Below are 21,628 nucleotides of genomic sequence, written 5' to 3'. Positions count from 1 at the left end.
ACTGTGCATGCCGCGGGAAGGACTACACCCAGCGCTTTTAAAGGGGACGCCTACGATGCCTCGGCACTCCAACAGCATCAGGCACGCCTTGCTAGCCAGTCCCCCGTGCCCTGGAAGGGTTCGACATTGACCTTCTCTCAGCTGCACTGAGGAAAGAGTCTGCTTCGAACGCCTTCTGGCCCCTCGGTTGGAAAGTCACTCTACTCACGGAGAGAGTCAGCTTGCACGGCAGCGGCAACTAAAGCCGAGTTCTTCAGGCAAACACAGCACTGCGGTCTTTTGGAAGAGGCAGGCGCTTAGAGGCCTCACGAGAGCCTGCCTTGGTTGAGGCCGTTTGCTCCACGCAGAACACCCTGCGTCAACAAGTGGATGCAGGGGAGGGCCCACTGTGTACCTGGTGTGGTTTGGGGCCAGCTTACATTTCCTGCCTGTCTGGCTTGCAATGCGGGCCTGAAGGCACAGGCCGCCTTCCCCACTGTGAAATTTGCCTTGGTCGGGCCTTGAACTCCACGATGAGACCACCCCTCGGGACGGGCCTCTCGTCACGGTAGGCATGGCTCTGGGAAGCAAATGAGTTCTCTCTCGGAAAACAGGGTGCGTCCAGGGCCCGCTCGGGAGCTCATGCTGCGATGCTCTAATACCTACCTGGAGACCGAACGTCAGCCCCTCGCCTCGAGGAAAGTCGCTTTATTGCCCTGCTGAAGCGGGGGCATGCAGCCCTTTCCAAGAGGCCTTCGTCGCGCCTCTCTTTTCTTCTCTTCTTGGTTAGTGCGCCGCCCGGGAAACCCAGGACCCTCGCGTTCGCACCCTAGTCCCTGCAAGGCCCCTGAATCCCGGCAGGCTCCACTGGCCTGCTCAGCGGCATCCAGGCCCGGAAAGCCCTTCCCAGTCTCTCTGTGTATGCCGGGTGTAGGGCAACGCACTGCACACCCCCTGGAGGGAGCTAGATTTCCTCAGCACTGCACCAGCTACAGGGAACCTCTTCCCTCACGTCCTGCTTGTCGAGGAAGTCGGCCTCATTGCCCTTGTCGGAGCTGCACTTAGGAAAAGAATCTGCTTCGCAGGCCTTCTAGGAACCCTTAGCCGAGGGCAACCATACTTAGGGGAGAAAGTCAGCTTGCGTTCCTGCTGCCGCTGAAGTACAGTGCTTCCTCTTACCCGGCAGGCCTGTGGTAGAGGCTGAGCCCCGATAGAGGCTACCTAGAGGTTTCTTTGGATGCGGGAGATTGTTACATGCGGAACACCCCGTGAAGAAAATTGGACTCAGGGAAGGAGCGAGTGTGTAGCTAGTGTCCCTGTGCACTTGCTAGAAAGCACAGGGAGGGGAACTACGTGTCGACTGGAAGCGGGGGTCTGAGGGCAGAAGCCTTGTGTTCCCGTTTTGAAAGCTCCATTCCTGCTGCCTTGAAGCTACCCGAATAACCCCGTTTTGGGACGGGCCTCTCGGCACTGGAGGCAGGGCTCGGGAACGAGAAGGCATTTTCTCTGAATAATCAGGGTGCTTCCGGAGCCGTGTTGGGAGCTCATCCTGTCAGGCTGTCGGACTACAGGGAACGGCCCCTTGAGGGCCTGCCTCGAGAAAGGCCTTGAGTCGCCCTGCAGGAACGGAGCACACAGCAAGCTCTTGGAGGTCTTAGTCACTGGTGTGCTTTATTGGATCGGTGCTGCCCGTTTCAGGACTCCTAGACGCTTCGGGTGTGCCCCCTTTTCCCTGCGAAAACCCCCGGCCCCTGTGGGCATGCTGTGCCACACCCAGGCCCCTAGGCCCTTGAGAGAGGGGCCTACTGTGCATGCCGAGGGAAGGACTACACCCAGCGCTTTTAAAGGGGACGCCTACGATGCCTCGGCACTCCAACAGCATCAGGCACGCCTTGCTAGCCAGTCCCCCGTGCCCTGGAAGGGTTCGACATTGACCTTCTCTCAGCTGCACTGAGGAAAGAGTCTGCTTCGAACGCCTTCTGGCCCCTCGGTTGGAAAGTCACTCTACTCACGGAGAGAGTCAGCTTGCACGGCAGCGGCAACTAAAGCCGAGTTCTTCAGGCAAACACAGCACTGCGGTCTTTTGGAAGAGGCAGGCGCTTAGAGGCCTCACGAGAGCCTGCCTTGGTTGAGGCCGTTTGCTCCACGCAGAACACCCTGCGTCAACAAGTGGATGCAGGGGAGGGCCCACTGTGTACCTGGTGTGGTTTGGGGCCAGCTTACGTTTCCTGCCTGTCTGGCTTGCAATGCGGGCCTGAAGGCACAGGCCGCCTTCCCCACTGTGAAAGTTCCCTTGGTCGGGCCTTGAACTCCACCATGAGACCACCCCTCGGGACGGGCCTCTCGTCACGGTAGGCATGGCTCTGGGAAGCAAATGAGTTCTCTCTCGGAAAACAGGGTGCGTCCAGGGCCCGCTCGGGAGCTCATGCTGCGATGCTCTAATACCTACCTGGAGACCGAACGTCAGCCCCTCGCCTCGAGGAAAGTCGCTTTATTGCCCTGCTGAAGCGGGGGCATGCAGCCCTTTCCAAGAGGCCTTCGTCGCGCCTCTCTTTTCTTCTCTTCTTGGTTAGTGCGCCGCCCGGGAAACCCAGGACCCTCGCGTTCGCACCCTAGTCCCTGCAAGGCCCCTGAATACCGGCAGGCTCCACTGGCCTGCTCAGCGGCATCCAGGCCCGGAAAGCCCTTCCCAGTCTCTCTGTGTATGCCGGGTGTCGGGCAACGCACTGCACACCCCCTGGAGGGAGCTAGATTTCCTCAGCACTGCACCAGCTACAGGGAACCTCTTCCCTCACGTCCTACTTGTCAAGGAACTCGGCCTCATTGCCCTTGTCGGAGCTGCACTTAGGAAAAGAATCTGCTTCGCAGGCCTTCTAGGAACCCTTAGCCGAGGGCAACCATACTTAGGGGAGAAAGTCAGCTTGCGTTCCTGCTGCCGCTGAAGTACAGTGCTTCCTCTTACCCGGCAGGCCTGTGGTAGAGGCTGAGCCCCGATAGAGGCTACCTAGAGGTTTCCTTGGATGCGGGAGTTGGCTACATGCGGAACACCCCGTGAAGAAAAGTGGACTCAGGGGAGGAGCGAGTGTGTAGCTAGTGTCCCTGTGCACTTGCTAGAAAGCACAGGGAGGGGAACTACGTGTCGACTGGAAGCGGGGGTCTGAGGGCAGAAGCCTTGTGTTCCCGTTTTGAAAGCTCCATTCCTGCTGCCTTGAAGCTACCCGAATAACCCCGTTTTGGGACGGGCCTCTCGGCACTGGAGGCAGGGCTCGGGAACGAGAAGGCATTTTCTCTGAATAATCAGGGTGCTTCCGGAGCCGTGTTGGGAGCTCATCCTGTCAGGCTGTCGGACTACAGGGAACGGCCCCTTGAGGGCCTGCCTCGAGAAAGGCCTTGAGTCGCCCTGCAGGAACGGAGCACACAGCAAGCTCTTGGAGGTCTTAGTCACTGGTGTGCTTTATTGGATCGGTGCTGCCCGTTTCAGGACTCCTAGACGCTTCGGGTGTGCCCCCTTTTCCCTGCGAAAACCCCCGGCCCCTGTGGGCAAGCTGTGCCACACCCAGGCCCCTAGGCCCTTGAGAGAGGGGCCTACTGTGCATGCCGATGGAAGGACTACAACCAGCGTTTTTAAAGGGGACGCCTACGATGCCTCGGCACTCCAACAGCATCAGGCACGCCTTGCTAGCCAGTCCCCCGTGCCCTGGAAGGGTTCGACATTGACCTTCTCTCAGCTGCACTGAGGAAAGAGTCTGCTTCGAACGCCTTCTGGCCCCTCGGTTGGAAAGTCACTCTACTCACGGAGAGAGTCAGCTTGCACGGCAGCGGCAACTAAACCCGAGTTCTTCAGGCAAACACAGCACTGCGGTCTTTTGGAAGAGGCAGGCGCTTAGAGGCCTCACGAGAGCCTGCCTTGGTTGAGGCCGTTTGCTCCACGCAGAACACCCTGCGTCAACAAGTGGATGCAGGGGAGGGCCCACTGTGTACCTGGTGTGGTTTGGGGCCAGCTTACGTTTCCTGCCTGTCTGGCTTGCAATGCGGGCCTGAAGGCACAGGCCGCCTTCCCCACTGTGAAAGTTCCCTTGGTCGGGCCTTGAACTCCACGATGAGACCACCCCTCGGGACGGGCCTCTCGTCACGGTAGGCATGGCTCTGGGAAGCAAATGAGTTCTCTCTCGGAAAACAGGGTGCCTCCAGGGCCCGCTCGGGAGCTCATGCTGCGATGCTCTAATACCTACCTGGAGACTGAACGTCAGCCCCTCGCCTCGAGGAAAGTCGCTTTATTGCCCTGCTGAAGCGGGGGCAAGCAGCCCTTTCCAAGAGGCCTTCGTCGCGCCTCTCTTTTCTTCTCTTCTTGGTTAGTGCACCGCCCGGGAAGCCCAGGACCCTCGCGTTCGCACCCAATCCCTGCAAGGCCCCTGAATACCGGCAGGCTCCACTGGCCTGCTCAGCGGCATCCAGGCCCAGAAAGCCCTTCCCAGTCTCTCTGTGTATGCCGGGTGTCGGGCAACGCACTGCACACCCCCTGGAGGGAACTAGATTTCCTCAGCACTGCACCAGCTACAGGGAACCTCTTCCCTCACGTCCTACGTGTCGAGGAACTCGGCCTCATTGCCCTTGTCGGAGCTGCACTTAGGAAAAGAATCTGCTTCGCAGGCCTTCTAGGAACCGTTAGCCGAGGGCAACCATACTTAGGGGAGAAAGTCAGCTTGCGTTCCTGCTGCCGCTGAAGTACAGTGCTTCCTCTTACCCGGCAGGCCTGTGGTAGAGGCTGAGCCCCGATAGAGGCTACCTAGAGGTTTCCTTGGATGCGGGAGTTGGCTACATGCGGAACACCCCGTGAAGAAAAGTGGACTCAGGGAAGGAGCGAGTGTGTAGCTAGTGTCCCTGTGCACCTGCTAGAAAGCACAGGGAGGGGAACTACGTGTCGACTGGAAGCGGGGGTCTGAGGGCAGAAGCCTTGTGTTCCCATTTTGAAAGCTCCATTCCTGCTGCCTTGAAGCTACCCGAATAACCCCGTTTTGGGACGGGCCTCTCGGCACTGGAGGCAGGGCTCGGGAACGAGAAGGCATTTTCTCTGAATAATCAGGGTGCTTCCGGAGCCGTGTTGGGAGCTCATCCTGTCAGGCTGTCGGACTACAGGGAACGGCCCCTTGAGGGCCTGCCTCGAGAAAGGCCTTGAGTCGCCCTGCAGGAACGGAGCACACAGCAAGCTCTTGGAGGTCTTAGTCACTGGTGTGCTTTATTGGATCGGTGCTGCCCGTTTCAGGACTCCTAGACGCTTCGGGTGTGCCCCCTTTTCCCTGCGAAAACCCCCGGCCCCTGGGGGCATGCTGTGCCACACCCAGGCCCCTAGGCCCTTGAGAGAGGGGCCTACTGTGCATGCCGAGGGAAGGACTACACCCAGCGCTTTTAAAGGGGACGCCTACGATGCCTCGGCACTCCAACAGCATCAGGCACGCCTTGCTAGCTAGTCCCCCGTGCCCTGGAAGGGTTCGACATTGACCTTCTCTCAGCTGCACTGAGGAAAGAGTCTGCTTCGAACGCCTTCTGGCCCCTCGGTTGGAAAGTCACTCTACTCACGGAGAGAGTCAGCTTGCACGGCAGCGGCAACTAAAGCCGAGTTCTTCAGGCAAACACAGCACTGCGGTCTTTTGGAAGAGGCAGGCGCTTAGAGGCCTCACGAGAGCCTGCCTTGGTTGAGGCCGTTTGCTCCACGCAGAACACCCTGCGTCAACAAGTGGATGCAGGGGAGGGCCCACTGTGTACCTGGTGTGGTTTGGGGCCAGCTTACGTTTCCTGCCTGTCTGGCTTGCAATGCGGGCCTGAAGGCACAGGCCGCCTTCCCCACTGTGAAAGTTCCCTTGGTCGGGCCTTGAACTCCACCATGAGACCACCCCTCGGGACGGGCCTCTCGTCACGGTAGGCATGGCTCTGGGAAGCAAATGAGTTCTCTCTCGGAAAACACGGTGCGTCCAGGGCCCGCTCGGGAGCTCATGCTGCGATGCTCTAATACCTACCTGGAGACCGAACGTCAGCCCCTCGCCTCGAGGAAAGTCGCTTTATTGCCCTGCTGAAGCGGGGGCATGCAGCCCTTTCCAAGAGGCCTTCGTCGCGCCTCTCTTTTCTTCTCTTCTTGGTTAGTGCGCCGCCCGGGAAGCCAAGGACCCTCGCGTTCGCACCCAATCCCTGCAAGGCCCCTGAATACCGGCAGGCTCCACTGGCCTGCTCAGCGGCATCCAGGCCCGGAAAGCCCTTCCCAGTCTCTCTGTGTATGCCGGGTGTAGGGCAACGCACTGCACACCCCCTGGAGGGAGCTAGATTTCCTCAGCACTGCACCAGCTACAGGGAACCTCTTCCCTCACGTCCTACTTGTCAAGGAACTCGGCCTCATTGCCCTTGTCGGAGCTGCACTTAGGAAAAGAATCTGCTTCGCAGGCCTTCTAGGAACCCTTAGCCGAGGGCAACCATACTTAGGGGAGAAAGTCAGCTTGCGTTCCTGCTGCCGCTGCAGTACAGTGCTTCCTCTTACCCGGCAGGCCTTTGGTAGAGGCTGAGTCCCGATAGAGCCTACCTAGAGGTTTCCTTGGATGCGGGAGTTGGCTACATGCGGAACACCCCGTGAAGAAAAGTGGACTCAGGGGAGGAGCGAGTGTGCAGCTAGTGTCTCTGTGCACTTGCTAGAAAGCACAGGGAGGGGAACTACGTGTCGACTGGAAGCGGGGGTCTGAGGGCAGAAGCCTTGTGTTCCAGTTTTGAAAGCTCCATTCCTGCTGCCTTGAAGCTACCCGAATAACCCCGTTTTGGGACGGGCCTCTCGGCACTGGAGGCAGGGCTAGGGAACGAGAAGGCATTTTCTCTGAATAATCAGGGTGCCTCCGGAGCGGTGTTGGGAGCTCATCCTGTCAGGCTGTCGGACTACAGGGAACGGCCCCTTGAGTGCCTGCCTCGAGAAAGGCCTTGAGTCTCCCTGCAGGAACGGAGCACACAGCAAGCTCTTGGAGGTCTTAGTCACTGGTGTGCTTTATTGGATCGCTGCTGCCCGTTTCAGGACTCCTAGACGCTTCGGGTGTGCCCCCTTTTCCCTGCGAAAACCCCCGACCCCTGGGGGCATGCTGTGCCACACCCAGGCCCCTAGGCCCTTGAGAGAGGGGCCTACTGTGCATGCCGAGGGAAGGACTACACCCAGCGCTTTTAAAGGGGACGCCTACGATGCCTCGGCACTCCAACAGCATCAGGCACGCCTTGCTAGCCAGTCCCCCGTGCCCTGGAAGGGTTCGACATTGACCTTCTCTCAGCTGCACTGAGGAAAGAGTCTGCTTCGAACGCCTTCTGGCCCCTCGGTTGGAAAGTCACTCTACTCACGGAGAGAGTCAGCTTGCACGGCAGCGGCAACTAAAGCCGAGTTCTTCAGGCAAACACAGCACTGCGGTCTTTTGGAAGAGGCAGGCGCTTAGAGGCCTCACGAGAGCCTGCCTTGGTTGAGGCCGTTTGCTCCACGCAGAACACCCTGCGTCAACAAGTGGATGCAGGGGAGGGCCCACTGTGTACCTGGTGTGGTTTGGGGCCAGCTTACGTTTCCTGCCTGTCTGGCTTGCAATGCGGGCCTGAAGGCACAGGCCGCCTTCCCCACTGTGAAAGTTCCCTTGGTCGGGCCTTGAACTCCACGATGAGACCACCCCTCGGGACGGGCCTCTCGTCACGGTAGGCATGGCTCTGGGAAGCAAATGAGTTCTCTCTCGGAAAACAGGGTGCGTCCAGGGCCCGCTCGGGAGCTCATGCTGCGATGCTCTAATACCTACCTGGAGACCGAACGTCAGCCCCTCGCCTCGAGGAAAGTCGCTTTATTGCCCTGCTGAAGCGGGGGCATGCAGCCCTTTCCAAGAGGCCTTCGTCGCGCCTCTCTTTTCTTCTCTTCTTGGTTAGTGCGCCGCCCGGGAAACCCAGGACCCTCGCGTTCGCACCCAATCCCTGCAAGGCCCCTGAATCCCGGCAGGCTCCACTGGCCTGCTCAGCGGCATCCAGGCCCGGAAAGCCCTTCCCAGTCTCTCTGTGTATGCCGGGTGTAGGGCAACGCACTGCACACCCCCTGGAGGGAACTAGATTTCCTCAGCACTGCACCAGCTACAGGGAACCTCTTCCCTCACGTCCTACTTGTCAAGGAACTCGGCCTCATTGCCCTTGTCGGAGCTGCACTTCGGAAAAGAATCTGCTTCGCAGGCCTTCTAGGAACCCTTAGCCGAGGGCAACCATACTTAAGGGAGAAAGTCAGCTTGCGTTCCTGCTGCCGCTGCAGTACAGTGCTTCCTCTTACCCGGCAGGCCTTTGGTAGAGGGTGAGTCCCGATAGAGCCTACCTAGAGGTTTCCTTGGATGCGGGAGTTGGCTACATGCGGAACACCCCGTGAAGAAAAGTGGACTCAGGGGAGGAGCGAGTGTGCAGCTAGTGTCCCTGTGCACTTGCTAGAAAGCACAGGGAGGGGAACTACGTGTCGACTGGAAGCGGGGGTCTGAGGGCAGAAGCCTTGTGTTCCCGTTTTGAAAGCTCCATTCCTGCTGCCTTGAAGCTACCCGAATAACCCCGTTTTGGGACGGGCCTCTCGGCACTGGAGGCAGGGCTCGGGAACGAGAAGGCATTTTCTCTGAATAATCAGGGTGCTTCCGGAGCCGTGTTGGGAGCTCATCCTGTCAGGCTGTCGGACTACAGGGAACGGCCCCTTGAGGGCCTGCCTCGAGAAAGGCCTTGAGTCGCCCTGCAGGAACGGAGCACACAGCAAGCTCTTGGAGGTCTTAGTCACTGGTGTGCTTTATCGGATCGCTGCTGCCCGTTTCAGGACTCCTAGACGCTTCGGGTGTGCCCCCTTTTCCCTGCGAAAACCCCCGACCCCTGTGGGCATGCTGTGCCACACCCAGGCCCCTAGGCCCTTGAGAGAGGGGCCTACTGTGCATGCCGAGGGAAGGACTACACCCAGCGCTTTTAAAGGGGACGCCTACGATGCCTCGGCACTCCAACAGCATCAGGCACGCCTTGCTAGCCAGTCCCCCGTGCCCTGGAAGGGTTCGACATTGACCTTCTCTCAGCTGCACTGAGGAAAGAGTCTGCTTCGAACGCCTTCTGGCCCCTCGGTTGGAAAGTCACTCTACTCACGGAGAGAGTCAGCTTGCACGGCAGCGGCAACTAAAGCCGAGTTCTTCAGGCAAACACAGCACTGCGGTCTTTTGGAAGAGGCAGGCGCTTAGAGGCCTCACGAGAGCCTGCCTTGGTTGAGGCCGTTTGCTCCACGCAGAACACCCTGCGTCAACAAGTGGATGCAGGGGAGGGCCCACTGTGTACCTGGTGTGGTTTGGGGCCAGCTTACATCTCCTGCCTGTCTGGCTTGCAATGCGGGCCTGAAGGCACAGGCCGCCTTCCCCACTGTGAAAGTTCCCTTGGTCGGGCCTTGAACTCCACGATGAGACCACCCCTCGGGACGGGCCTCTCGTCACGGTAGGCATGGCTCTGGGAAGCAAATGAGTTCTCTCTCGGAAAACAGGGTGCGTCCAGGGCCCGCTCGGGAGCTCATGCTGCGATGCTCTAATACCTACCTGGAGACCGAACGTCAGCCCCTCGCCTCGAGGAAAGTCGCTTTATTGCCCTGCTGAAGCGGGGGCATGCAGCCCTTTCCAAGAGGCCTTCGTCGCGCCTCTCTTTTCTTCTCTTCTTGGTTAGTGCGCCGCCCGGGAAGCCCAGGACCCTCGCGTTCGCACCCTAGTCCCTGCAAGGACCCTGAATACCGGCAGGCTCCACTGGCCTGCTCAGCGGCATCCAGGCCCGGAAAGCCCTTCCCAGTCTCTCTGTGTATGCCGAGGGTAGGGCAGCGCACTGCACACCGCCTGGAGGGAGCTAGATTTCCTCAGCACTGCACCAGCTACAGGGAACCTCTTCCCTCACGTCCTACTTGTCGAGGAACTCGGCCTCATTGCCCTTGTCGGAGCTGCACTTAGGAAAAGAATCTGCTTCGCAGGCCTTCTAGGAACCCTTAGCCGAGGGCACCATACTTAGGGGAGAAAGTCAGCTTGCGTTCCTGCTGCCGCTGCAGTACAGTGCTTCCTCTTACCCGGCCGGCCTTTGGTAGAGGCTGAGCCCCGATAGAGCCTACCTAGAGGTTTCCTTGGATGCGGGAGTTGGCTACATGCGGAACACCCCGTGAAGAAAAGTGGACTCAGGGGAGGAGCGAGTGTGCAGCTAGTGTCCCTGTGCACTTGCTAGAGAGCACAAGGAGGTGAACTACGTGTCGACTGGAAGCGGGGGTCTGAGGGCAGAAGCCTTGTGTTCCCATTTTGAAAGCTTCATTCCTGCTGCCTTGAAGCTACCCGAATGACCCCGTTTTCGGACGGGCCTCTAGGCACTGGAGGCAGGGCTCGGGAACGAGAAGGCATTTTCTCTGAATAATCAGGGTGCTTCCGGAGCCGTGTTGGGAGCTCATCCTGTCAGGCTGTCGGACTACTGGGAACGGCCCCTTGAGGGCCTGCCTCGAGAAAGGCCTTGAGTCGCCCTGCAGGAACGGAGCACACAGCGAGCTCTTGGAGGTCTTAGTCACTGGTGTGCTTTATCGGATCGGTGCTGCCCGTTTCAGGACTCCTGGACGCTTCGGGTGTGCCCCCTTTTCCCTGCGAAAACCCCCGGCCCCTGGGGGCATGCTGTGCCACACCCAGGCCCCTAGGCCCTTGAGAGAGGGGCCTACTGTGCATGCCGAGGGAAGGACTACACCCAGCGCTTTTAAAGGGGACGCCTACGATGCCTCGGCACTCCAACAGCATCAGGCACGCCTTGCTAGCCAGTCCCCCGTGCCCTGGAAGGGTTCGACATTGACCTTCTCTCAGCTGCACTGAGGAAAGAGTCTGCTTCGAACGCCTTCTGGCCCCTCGGTTGGAAAGTCACTCTACTCACGGAGAGAGTCAGCTTGCACGGCAGCGGCAACTAAAGCCGAGTTCTTCAGGCAAACACAGCACTGCGGTCTTTTGGAAGAGGCAGGCGCTTAGAGGCCTCACGAGAGCCTGCCTTGGTTGAGGCCGTTTGCTCCACGCAGAACACCCTGCGTCAACAAGTGGATGCAGGGGAGGGCCCACTGTGTACTTGGTGTGGTTTGGGGCCAGCTTACGTTTCCTGCCTGTCTGGCTTGCAATGCGGGCCTGAAGGCACAGGCCGCCTTCCCCACTGTGAAAGTTCCCTTGGTCGGGCCTTGAACTCCACGATGAGACCACCCCTCGGGACGGGCCTCTCGTCACGGTAGGCATGGCTCTGGGAAGCAAATGAGTTCTCTCTCGGAAAACAGGGTGCGTCCAGGGCCCGCTCGGGAGCTCATGCTGCGATGCTCTAATACCTACCTGGAGACCGAACGTCAGCCCCTCGCCTCGAGGAAAGTCGCTTTATTGCCCTGCTGAAGCGGGGGCATGCAGCCCTTTCCAAGAGGCCTTCGTCGCGCCTCTCTTTTCTTCTCTTCTTGGTTAGTGCGCCGCCCGGGAAGCCCAGGACCCTCGCGTTCGCACCCTAGTCCCTGCAAGGACCCTGAATACCGGCAGGCTCCACTGGCCTGCTCAGCGGCATCCAGGCCCGGAAAGCCCTTCCCAGTCTCTCTGTGTATGCCGAGGGTAGGGCAGCGCACTGCACACCGCCTGGAGGGAGCTAGATTTCCTCAGCACTGCACCAGCTACAGGGAACCTCTTCCCTCACGTCCTACTTGTCGAGGAACTCGGCCTCATTGCCCTTGTCGGAGCTGCACTTAGGAAAAGAATCTGCTTCGCAGGCCTTCTAGGAACCCTTAGCCGAGGGCACCATACTTAGGGGAGAAAGTCAGCTTGCGTTCCTGCTGCCGCTGCAGTACAGTGCTTCCTCTTACCCGGCAGGCCTTTGGTAGAGGCTGAGCCCCGATAGAGCCTACCTAGAGGTTTCCTTGGATGCGGGAGTTGGCTACATGCGGAACACCCCGTGAAGAAAAGTGGACTCAGGGGAGGAGCGAGTGTGCAGCTAGTGTCCCTGTGCACTTGCTAGAGAGCACAAGGAGGTGAACTACGTGTCGACTGGAAGCGGGGGTCTGAGGGCAGAAGCCTTGTGTTCCCATTTTGAAAGCTTCATTCCTGCTGCCTTGAAGCTACCCGAATGACCCCGTTTTCGGACGGGCCTCTAGGCACTGGAGGCAGGGCTCGGGAACGAGAAGGCATTTTCTCTGAATAATCAGGGTGCTTCCGGAGCCGTGTTGGGAGCTCATCCTGTCAGGCTGTCGGACTACAGGGAACGGCCCCTTGAGGGCCTGCCTCGAGAAAGGCCTTGAGTCGCCCTGCAGGAACGGAGCACACAGCGAGCTCTTGGAGGTCTTAGTCACTGGTGTGCTTTATCGGATCGGTGCTGCCCGTTTCAGGACTCCTGGACGCTTCGGGTGTGCCCCCTTTTCCCTGCGAAAACCCCCGGCCCCTGGGGGCATGCTGTGCCACACCCAGGCCCCTAGGCCCTTGAGAGAGGGGCCTACTGTGCATGCCGAGGGAAGGACTACACCCAGCGCTTTTAAAGGGGACGCCTACGATGCCTCGGCACTCCAACAGCATCAGGCACGCCTTGCTAGCCAGTCCCCCGTGCCCTGGAAGGGTTCGACATTGACCTTCTCTCAGCTGCACTGAGGAAAGAGTCTGCTTCGAACGCCTTCTGGCCCCTCGGTTGGAAAGTCACTCTACTCACGGAGAGAGTCAGCTTGCACGGCAGCGGCAACTAAAGCCGAGTTCTTCAGGCAAACACAGCACTGCGGTCTTTTGGAAGAGGCAGGCGCTTAGAGGCCTCACGAGAGCCTGCCTTGGTTGAGGCCGTTTGCTCCACGCAGAACACCCTGCGTCAACAAGTGAATGCAGGGGAGGGCCCACTGTGTACTTGGTGTGGTTTGGGGCCAGCTTACGTTTCCTGCCTGTCTGGCTTGCAATGCGGGCCTGAAGGCACAGGCCGCCTTCCCCACTGTGAAAGTTCCCTTGGTCGGGCCTTGAACTCCACGATGAGACCACCCCTCGGGACGGGCCTCTCGTCACGGTAGGCATGGCTCTGGGAAGCAAATGAGTTCTCTCTCGGAAAACAGGGTGCGCCCAGGGCCCGCTCGGGAGCTCATGCTGCGATGCTCTAATACCTACCTGGAGACCGAACGTCAGCCCCTCGCCTCGAGGAAAGTCGCTTTATTGCCCTGCTGAAGCGGGGGCATGCAGCCCTTTCCAAGAGGCCTTCGTCGCGCCTCTCTTTTCTTCTCTTCTTGGTTAGTGCGCCGCCCGGGAAGCCCAGGACCCTCGCGTTCGCACCCTAGTCCCTGCAAGGACCCTGAATCCCGGCAGGCTCCACTAGCCTGCTCAGCGGCATCCAGGCCCGGAAAGCCCTTCCCAGTCTCTCTGTGTATGCCGAGGGTTGGGCAGCGCACTGCACACCGCCTGGAGAGAGCTAGATTTCCTCAGCACTGCACCAGCTACAGGGAACCTCTTCCCTCACGTCCTACTTGTCGAGGAACTCGGCCTCATTGCCCTTGTCGGAGCTGCACTTAGGAAAAGAATCTGCTTCGCAGGCCTTCTAGGAACCCTTAGCCGAGGGCACCATACTTAGGGGAGAAAGTCAGCTTGCGTTCCTGCTGCCGCTGCAGTACAGTGCTTCCTCTTACCCGGCAGGCCTTTGGTAGAGGCTGAGCCCCGATAGAGCCTACCTAGAGGTTTCCTTGGATGCGGGAGTTGGCTACATGCGGAACACCCCGTGAAGAAAAGTGGACTCAGGGGAGGAGCGAGTGTGCAGCTAGTGTCGCTGTTCACTTGCTAGAGAGCACAAGGAGGTGAACTACGTGTCGACTGGAAGCGGGGGTCTGAGGGCAGAAGCCTTGTGTTCCCGTTTTGAAAGCTCCATTCCTGCTGCCTTGAAGCTACCCGAATGACCCCGTTTTCGGACGGGCCTCTAGGCACTGGAGGCAGGGCTCGGGAACGAGAAGGCATTTTCTCTGAATAATCAGGGTGCTTCCGGAGCCGTGTTGGGAGCTCATCCTGTCAGGCTGTCGGACTACAGGGAACGGCCCCTTGAGGGCCTGCCTCGAGAAAGGCCTTGAGTCGCCCTGCAGGAACGGAGCACACAGCAAGCTCTTGGAGGTCTTAGTCACTGGTGTGCTTTATTGGATCGCTGCTGCCCGTTTCAGGACTCCTAGACGCTTCGGGTGTGCCCCCTTTTCCCTGCGAAAACCCCCGGCCCCTGTGGGCATGCTGTGCCACACCCAGGCCCCTAGGCCCTTGAGAGAGGGGCCTACTGTGCATGCCGAGGGAAGGACTACACCCAGCGCTTTTAAAGGGGACGCCTACGATGCCTCGGCACTCCAACAGCATCAGGCACGCCTTGCTAGCCAGTCCCCCGTGCCCTGGAAGGGTTCGACATTGACCTTCTCTCAGCTGCACTGAGGAAAGAGTCTGCTTCGAACGCCTTCTGGCCCCTCGGTTGGAAAGTCACTCTACTCACGGAGAGAGTCAGCTTGCACGGCAGCGGCAACTAAAGCCGAGTTCTTCAGGCAAACACAGCACTGCGGTCTTTTGGAAGAGGCAGGCGCTTAGAGGCCTCACGAGAGCCTGCCTTGGTTGAGGCCGTTTGCTCCACGCAGAACACCCTGCGTCAACAAGTGGATGCAGGGGAGGGCCCACTGTGTACCTGGTGTGGTTTGGGGCCAGCTTACGTTTCCTGCCTGTCTGGCTTGCAATGCGGGCCTGAAGGCACAGGCCGCCTTTCCCACTGTGAAAGTTCCCTTGGTCGGGCCTTGAACTCCACGATGAGACCACCCCTCGGGACGGGCCTCTCGTCACGGTAGGCATGGCTCTGGGAAGCAAATGAGTTCTCTCTCGGAAAACAGGGTGCGCCCAGGGCCCGCTCGGGAGCTCATGCTGCGATGCTCTAATACCTACCTGGAGACCGAACGTCAGCCCCTCGCCTCGAGGAAAGTCGCTTTATTGCCCTGCTGAAGCGGGGGCATGCAGCCCTTTCCAAGAGGCCTTCGTCGCGCCTCTCTTTTCTTCTCTTCTTGGTTAGTGCGCCGCCCGGGAAGCCCAGGACCCTCGCGTTCGCACCCTAGTCCCTGCAAGGCCCCTGAATCCCGGCAGGCTCCACTGGCCTGCTCAGCGGCATCCAGGCCCGGAAAGCCCTTCCCAGTCTCTCTGTGTATGCCGAGGGTAGGGCAGCGCACTGCACACCGCCTGGAGAGAGCTAGATTTCCTCAGCACTGCACCAGCTACAGGGAACCTCTTCCCTCACGTCCTACTTGTCGAGGAACTCGGCCTCATTGCCCTTGTCGGAGCTGCACTTAGGAAAAGAATCTGCTTCGCAGGCCTTCTAGGAACCCTTAGCCGAGGGCACCATACTTAGGGGAGAAAGTCAGCTTGCGTTCCTGCTGCCGCTGCAGTACAGTGCTTCCTCTTACCCGGCAGGCCTTTGGTAGAGGCTGAGCCCCGATAGAGCCTACCTAGAGGTTTCCTTGGATGCGGGAGTTGGCTACATGCGGAACACCCCGTGAAGAAAAGTGGACTCAGGGGAGGAGCGAGTGTGCAGCTAGTGTCCCTGTGCACTTGCTAGAAAGCACAGGGAGGGGAACTACGTGTCGACTGGAAGCGGGGGTCTGAGGGCAGAAGCCTTGTGTTCCCGTTTTGAAAGCTCCATTCCTGCTGCCTTGAAGCTACCCGAATAACCCCGTTTTGGGATGGGCCTCTCGGCACTGGAGGCAGGGCTAGGGAACGAGAAGGCATTTTCTCTGAATAATCAGGGTGCTTCCGGAGCCGTGTTGGAGCTCATCCTGTCAGGCTGTCGGACTACAGGGAACGGCCCCTTGAGGGCCTGCCTCGAGAAAGGCCTTGAGTCGCCCTGCAGGAACGGAGCACACAGCAAGCTCTTGGAGGTCTTAGTCACTGGTGTGCTTTATTGGATCGCTGCTGCCCGTTTCAGGACTCCTAGACGCTTCGGGTGTGCCCCCTTTTCCCTGCGAAAACCCCCGACCCCTGGGGGCATGCTGTGCCACACCCAGGCCCCTAGGCCCTTGAGAGAGGGGCCTACTGTGCATGCCGAGGGAAGGACTACACCCAGCGCTTTTAAAGGGGACGCCTACGATGCCTCGGCACTCCAACAGCATCAGGCACGCCTTGCTAGCCAGTCCCCCGTGCCATGGAAGGGTTCGACATTGACCTTCTCTCAGCTGCACTGAGGAAAGAGTCTGCTTCGAACGCCTTCTGGCCCCTCGGTTGGAAAGTCACTCTACTCACGGAGAGAGTCAGCTTGCACGGCAGCGGCAACTAAAGCCGAGTTCTTCAGGCAAACACAGCACTGCGGTCTTTTGGAAGAGGCAGGCGCTTAGAGGCCTCACGAGAGCCTGCCTTGGTTGAGGCCGTTTGCTCCACGCAGAACACCCTGCGTCAACAAGTGGATGCAGGGGAGGGCCCACTGTGTACCTGGTGTGGTTTGGGGCCAGCTTACATCTCCTGCCTGTCTGGCTTGCAATGCGGGCCTGAAGGCACAGGCCGCCTTCCCCACTGTGAAAGTTCCCTTGGTCGGGCCTTGAACTCCACCATGAGACCACCCCTCGGGACGGGCCTCTCGTCACGGTAGGCATGGCCCTGGGAAGCAAATGAGTTCTCTCTCGGAAAACAGGGTGCGTCCAGGGCCCGCTCGGGAGCTCATGCTGCGATGCTCTAATACCTACCTGGAGACCGAACGTCAGCCCCTCGCCTCGACGAAAGTCGCTTTATTGCCCTGCTGAAGCGGGGGCATGCAGCCCTTTCCAAGAGGCCTTCGTCGCGCCTCTCTTTTCTTCTCTTCTTGGTTAGTGCGCCTCCCGGGAAACCCAGGACCCTCGCGTTCGCACCCTAGTCCCTGCAAGGCCCCTGAATACCGGCAGGCTCCACTGGCCTGCTCAGCGGCATCCAGGCCCGGAAAGCCCTTCCCAGTCTCTCTGTGTATGCCGGGTGTAGGGCAACGCACTGCACACCCCCTGGAGGGAGCTAGATTTCCTCAGCACTGCAACAGCTACAGGGAACCTCTTCCCTCACGTCCTACTTGTCAAGGAACTCGGCCTCATTGCCCTTGTCGGAGCTGCACTTAGGAAAAGAATCTGCTTCGCAGGCCTTCTAGGAACCCTTAGCCGAGGGCAACCATACTTAGGGGAGAAAGTCAGCTTGCGTTCCTGCTGCCGCTGAAGTACAGTGCTTCCTCTTACCCGGCAGGCCTGTGGTAGAGGCTGAGCCCCGATAGAGGCTACCTAGAGGTTTCCTTGGATGCGGGAGTTGGCTACATGCGGAACACCCCGTGAAGAAAAGTGGACTCAGGGGAGGAGCGAGTGTGTAGCTAGTGTCCTTGTGCACTTGCTAGAAAGCACAGGGAGGGGAACTACGTGTCGACTGGAAGCGGGGGTCTGAGGGCAGAAGCCTTGTGTTCCCGTTTTGAAAGCTCCATTCCTGCTGCCTTGAAGCTACCCGAATAACCCCGTTTTGGGACGGGCCTCTCGGCACTGGAGGCAGGGCTCGGGAACGAGAAGGCATTTTCTCTGAATAATCAGGGTGCTTCCGGAGCCGTGTTGGGAGCTCATCCTGTCAGGCTGTCGGACTACAGGGAACGGCCCCTTGAGTGCCTGCCTCGAGAAAGGCCTTGAGTCGCCCTGCAGGAACGGAGCACACAGCAAGCTCTTGGAGGTCTTAGTCACTGGTGTGCTTTATTGGATCGGTGCTGCCCGTTTCAGGACTCCTAGACGCTTCGGGTGTGCCCCCTTTTCCCTGCGAAAACCCCCGACCCCTGTGGGCATGCTGTGCCACACCCAGGCCCCTAGGCCCTTGAGAGAGGGGCCTACTGTGCATGCCGAGGGAAGGACTACACCCAGCGCTTTTAAAGGGGACGCCTACGATGCCTCGGCACTCCAACAGCATCAGGCACGCCTTGCTAGCCAGTCCCCCGTGCCCTGGAAGGGTTCGACATTGACCTTCTCTCAGCTGCACTGAGGAAAGAGTCTGCTTCGAACGCCTTCTGGCCCCTCGGTTGGAAAGTCACTCTACTCACGGAGAGAGTCAGCTTGCACGGCAGCGGCAACTAAAGCCGAGTTCTTCAGGCAAACACAGCACTGCGGTCTTTTGGAAGAGGCAGGCGCTTAGAGGCCTCACGAGAGCCTGCCTTGGTTGAGGCCGTTTGCTCCACGCAGAACACCCTGCGTCAACAAGTGGATGCAGGGGAGGGCCCACTGTGTACCTGGTGTGGTTTGGGGCCAGCTTACGTTTCCTGCCTGTCTGGCTTGCAATGCGGGCCTGAAGGCACAGGCCGCCTTTCCCACTGTGAAAGTTCCCTTGGTCGGGCCTTGAACTCCACGATGAGACCACCCCTCGGGACGGGCCTCTCGTCACGGTAGGCATGGCTCTGGGAAGCAAATGAGTTCTCTCTCGGAAAACAGGGTGCGCCCAGGGCCCGCTCGGGAGCTCATGCTGCGATGCTCTAATACCTACCTGGAGACCGAACGTCAGCCCCTCGCCTCGAGGAAAGTCGCTTTATTGCCCTGCTGAAGCGGGGGCATGCAGCCCTTTCCAAGAGGCCTTCGTCGCGCCTCTCTTTTCTTCTCTTCTTGGTTAGTGCGCCGCCCGGGAAGCCCAGGACCCTCGCGTTCGCACCCTAGTCCCTGCAAGGACCCTGAATCCCGGCAGGCTCCACTGGCCTGCTCAGCGGCATCCAGGCCCGGAAAGCCCTTCCCAGTCTCTCTGTGTATGCCGAGGGTAGGGCAGCGCACTGCACACCGCCTGGAGGGAGCTAGATTTCCTCAGCACTGCACCAGCTACAGGGAACCTCTTCCCTCACGTCCTACTTGTCGAGGAACTCGGCCTCATTGCCCTTGTCGGAGCTGCACTTAGGAAAAGAATCTGCTTCGCAGGCCTTCTAGGAACCCTTAGCCGAGGGCACCATACTTAGGGGAGAAAGTCAGCTTGCGTTCCTGCTGCCGCTGCAGTACAGTGCTTCCTCTTACCCGGCAGGCCTTTGGTAGAGGCTGAGCCCCGATAGAGCCTACCTAGAGGTTTCCTTGGATGCGGGAGTTGGCTACATGCGGAACACCCCGTGAAGAAAAGTGGACTCAGGGGAGGAGCGAGTGTGCAGCTAGTGTCCCTGTGCACTTGCTAGAGAGCACAAGGAGGTGAACTACGTGTCGACTGGAAGCGGGGGTCTGAGGGCAGAAGCCTTGTGTTCCCATTTTGAAAGCTTCATTCCTGCTGCCTTGAAGCTACCCGAATGACCCCGTTTTCGGACGGGCCTCTAGGCACTGGAGGCAGGGCTCGGGAACGAGAAGGCATTTTCTCTGAATAATCAGGGTGCTTCCGGAGCCGTGTTGTGAGCTCATCCTGTCAGGCTGTCGGACTACTGGGAACGGCCCCTTGAGGGCCTGCCTCGAGAAAGGCCTTGAGTCGCCCTGCAGGAACGGAGCACACAGCGAGCTCTTGGAGGTCTTAGTCACTGGTGTGCTTTATCGGATCGGTGCTGCCCGTTTCAGGAGTCCTGGATGCTTCGGGTGTGCCCCCTTTTCCCTGCGAAAACCCCCGGCCCCTGGGGGCATGCTGTGCCACACCCAGGCCCCTAGGCCCTTGAGAGAGGGGCCTACTGTGCATGCCGAGGGAAGGACTACACCCAGCGCTTTTAAAGGGGACGCCTACGATGCCTCGGCACTCCAACAGCATCAGGCACGCCTTGCTAGCCAGTCCCCCGTGCCCTGGAAGGGTTCGACATTGACCTTCTCTCAGCTGCACTGAGGAAAGAGTCTGCTTCGAACGCCTTCTGGCCCCTCGGTTGGAAAGTCACTCTACTCACGGAGAGAGTCAGCTTGCACGGCAGCGGCAACTAAAGCCGAGTTCTTCAGGCAAACACAGCACTGCGGTCTTTTGGAAGAGGCAGGCGCTTAGAGGCCTCACGAGAGCCTGCCTTGGTTGAGGCCGTTTGCTCCACGCAGAACACCCTGCGTCAACAAGTGGATGCAGGGGAGGGCCCACTGTGTACTTGGTGTGGTTTGGGGCCAGCTTACGTTTCCTGCCTGTCTGGCTTGCAATGCGGGCCTGAAGGCACAGGCCGCCTTCCCCACTGTGAAAGTTCCCTTGGTCGGGCCTTGAACTCCACGATGAGACCACCCCTCGGGACGGGCCTCTCGTCACGGTAGGCATGGCTCTGGGAAGCAAATGAGTTCTCTCTCGGAAAACAGGGTGCGTCCAGGGCCCGCTCGGGAGCTCATGCTGCGATGCTCTAATACCTACCTGGAGACCGAACGTCAGCCCCTCGCCTCGAGGAAAGTCGCTTTATTGCCCTGCTGAAGCGGGGGCATGCAGCCCTTTCCAAGAGGCCTTCGTCGCGCCTCTCTTTTCTTCTCTTCTTGGTTAGTGCGCCGCCCGGGAAGCCCAGGACCCTCGCGTTCGCACCCTAGTCCCTGCAAGGCCCCTGAATCCCGGCAGGCTCCACTGGCCTGCTCAGCGGCATCCAGGCCCGGAAAGCCCTTCCCAGTCTCTCTGTGTATGCCGAGGGTAGGGCAGCGCACTGCACACCGCCTGGAGAGAGCTAGATTTCCTCAGCACTGCACCAGCTACAGGGAACCTCTTCCCTCACGTCCTACTTGTCGAGGAACTCGGCCTCATTGCCCTTGTCGGAGCTGCACTTAGGAACAGAATCTGCTTCGCAGGCCTTCTAGGAACCCTTAGCCGAGGGCACCATACTTAGGGGAGAAAGTCAGCTTGCGTTCCTGCTGCCGCTGCAGTACAGTGCTTCCTCTTACCCGGCCGGCCTTTGGTAGAGGCTGAGCCCCGATAGAGCCTACCTAGAGGTTTCCTTGGATGCGGGAGTTGGCTACATGCGGAACACCCCGTGAAGAAAAGTGGACTCAGGGGAGGAGCGAGTGTGCAGCTAGTGTCCCTGTGCACTTGCTAGAGAGCACAAGGAGGTGAACTACGTGTCGACTGGAAGCGGGGGTCTGAGGGCAGAAGCCTTGTGTTCCCATTTTGAAAGCTTCATTCCTGCTGCCTTGAAGCTACCCGAATGACCCCGTTTTCGGACGGGCCTCTAGGCACTGGAGGCAGGGCTCGGGAACGAGAAGGCATTTTCTCTGAATAATCAGGGTGCTTCCGGAGCCGTGTTGGGAGCTCATCCTGTCAGGCTGTCGGACTACTGGGAACGGCCCCTTGAGGGCCTGCCTCGAGAAAGGCCTTGAGTCGCCCTGCAGGAACGGAGCACACAGCGAGCTCTTGGAGGTCTTAGTCACTGGTGTGCTTTATTGGATCGGTGCTGCCCGTTTCAGGACTCCTGGACGCTTCGGGTGTGCCCCCTTTTCCCTGCGAAAACCCCCGGCCCCTGGGGGCATGCTGTGCCACACCCAGGCCCCTAGGCCCTTGAGAGAGGGGCCTACTGTGCATGCCGAGGGAAGGACTACACCCAGCGCTTTTAAAGGGGACGCCTACGATGCCTCGGCACTCCAACAGCATCAGGCACGCCTTGCTAGCCAGTCCCCCGTGCCCTGGAAGGGTTCGACATTGACCTTCTCTCAGCTGCACTGAGGAAAGAGTCTGCTTCGAACGCCTTCTGGCCCCTCGGTTGGAAAGTCACTCTACTCACGGAGAGAGTCAGCTTGCACGGCAGCGGCAACTAA

Source organism: Mesoplodon densirostris, chromosome 8 (assembly GCF_025265405.1).
Source record: "Mesoplodon densirostris isolate mMesDen1 chromosome 8, mMesDen1 primary haplotype, whole genome shotgun sequence".
Lineage (NCBI taxonomy): Eukaryota > Metazoa > Chordata > Mammalia > Artiodactyla > Ziphiidae > Mesoplodon > Mesoplodon densirostris.
The sequence above is the reverse complement of the archived record's forward strand: the minus strand, read 5'-3'. Positions refer to the sequence as shown.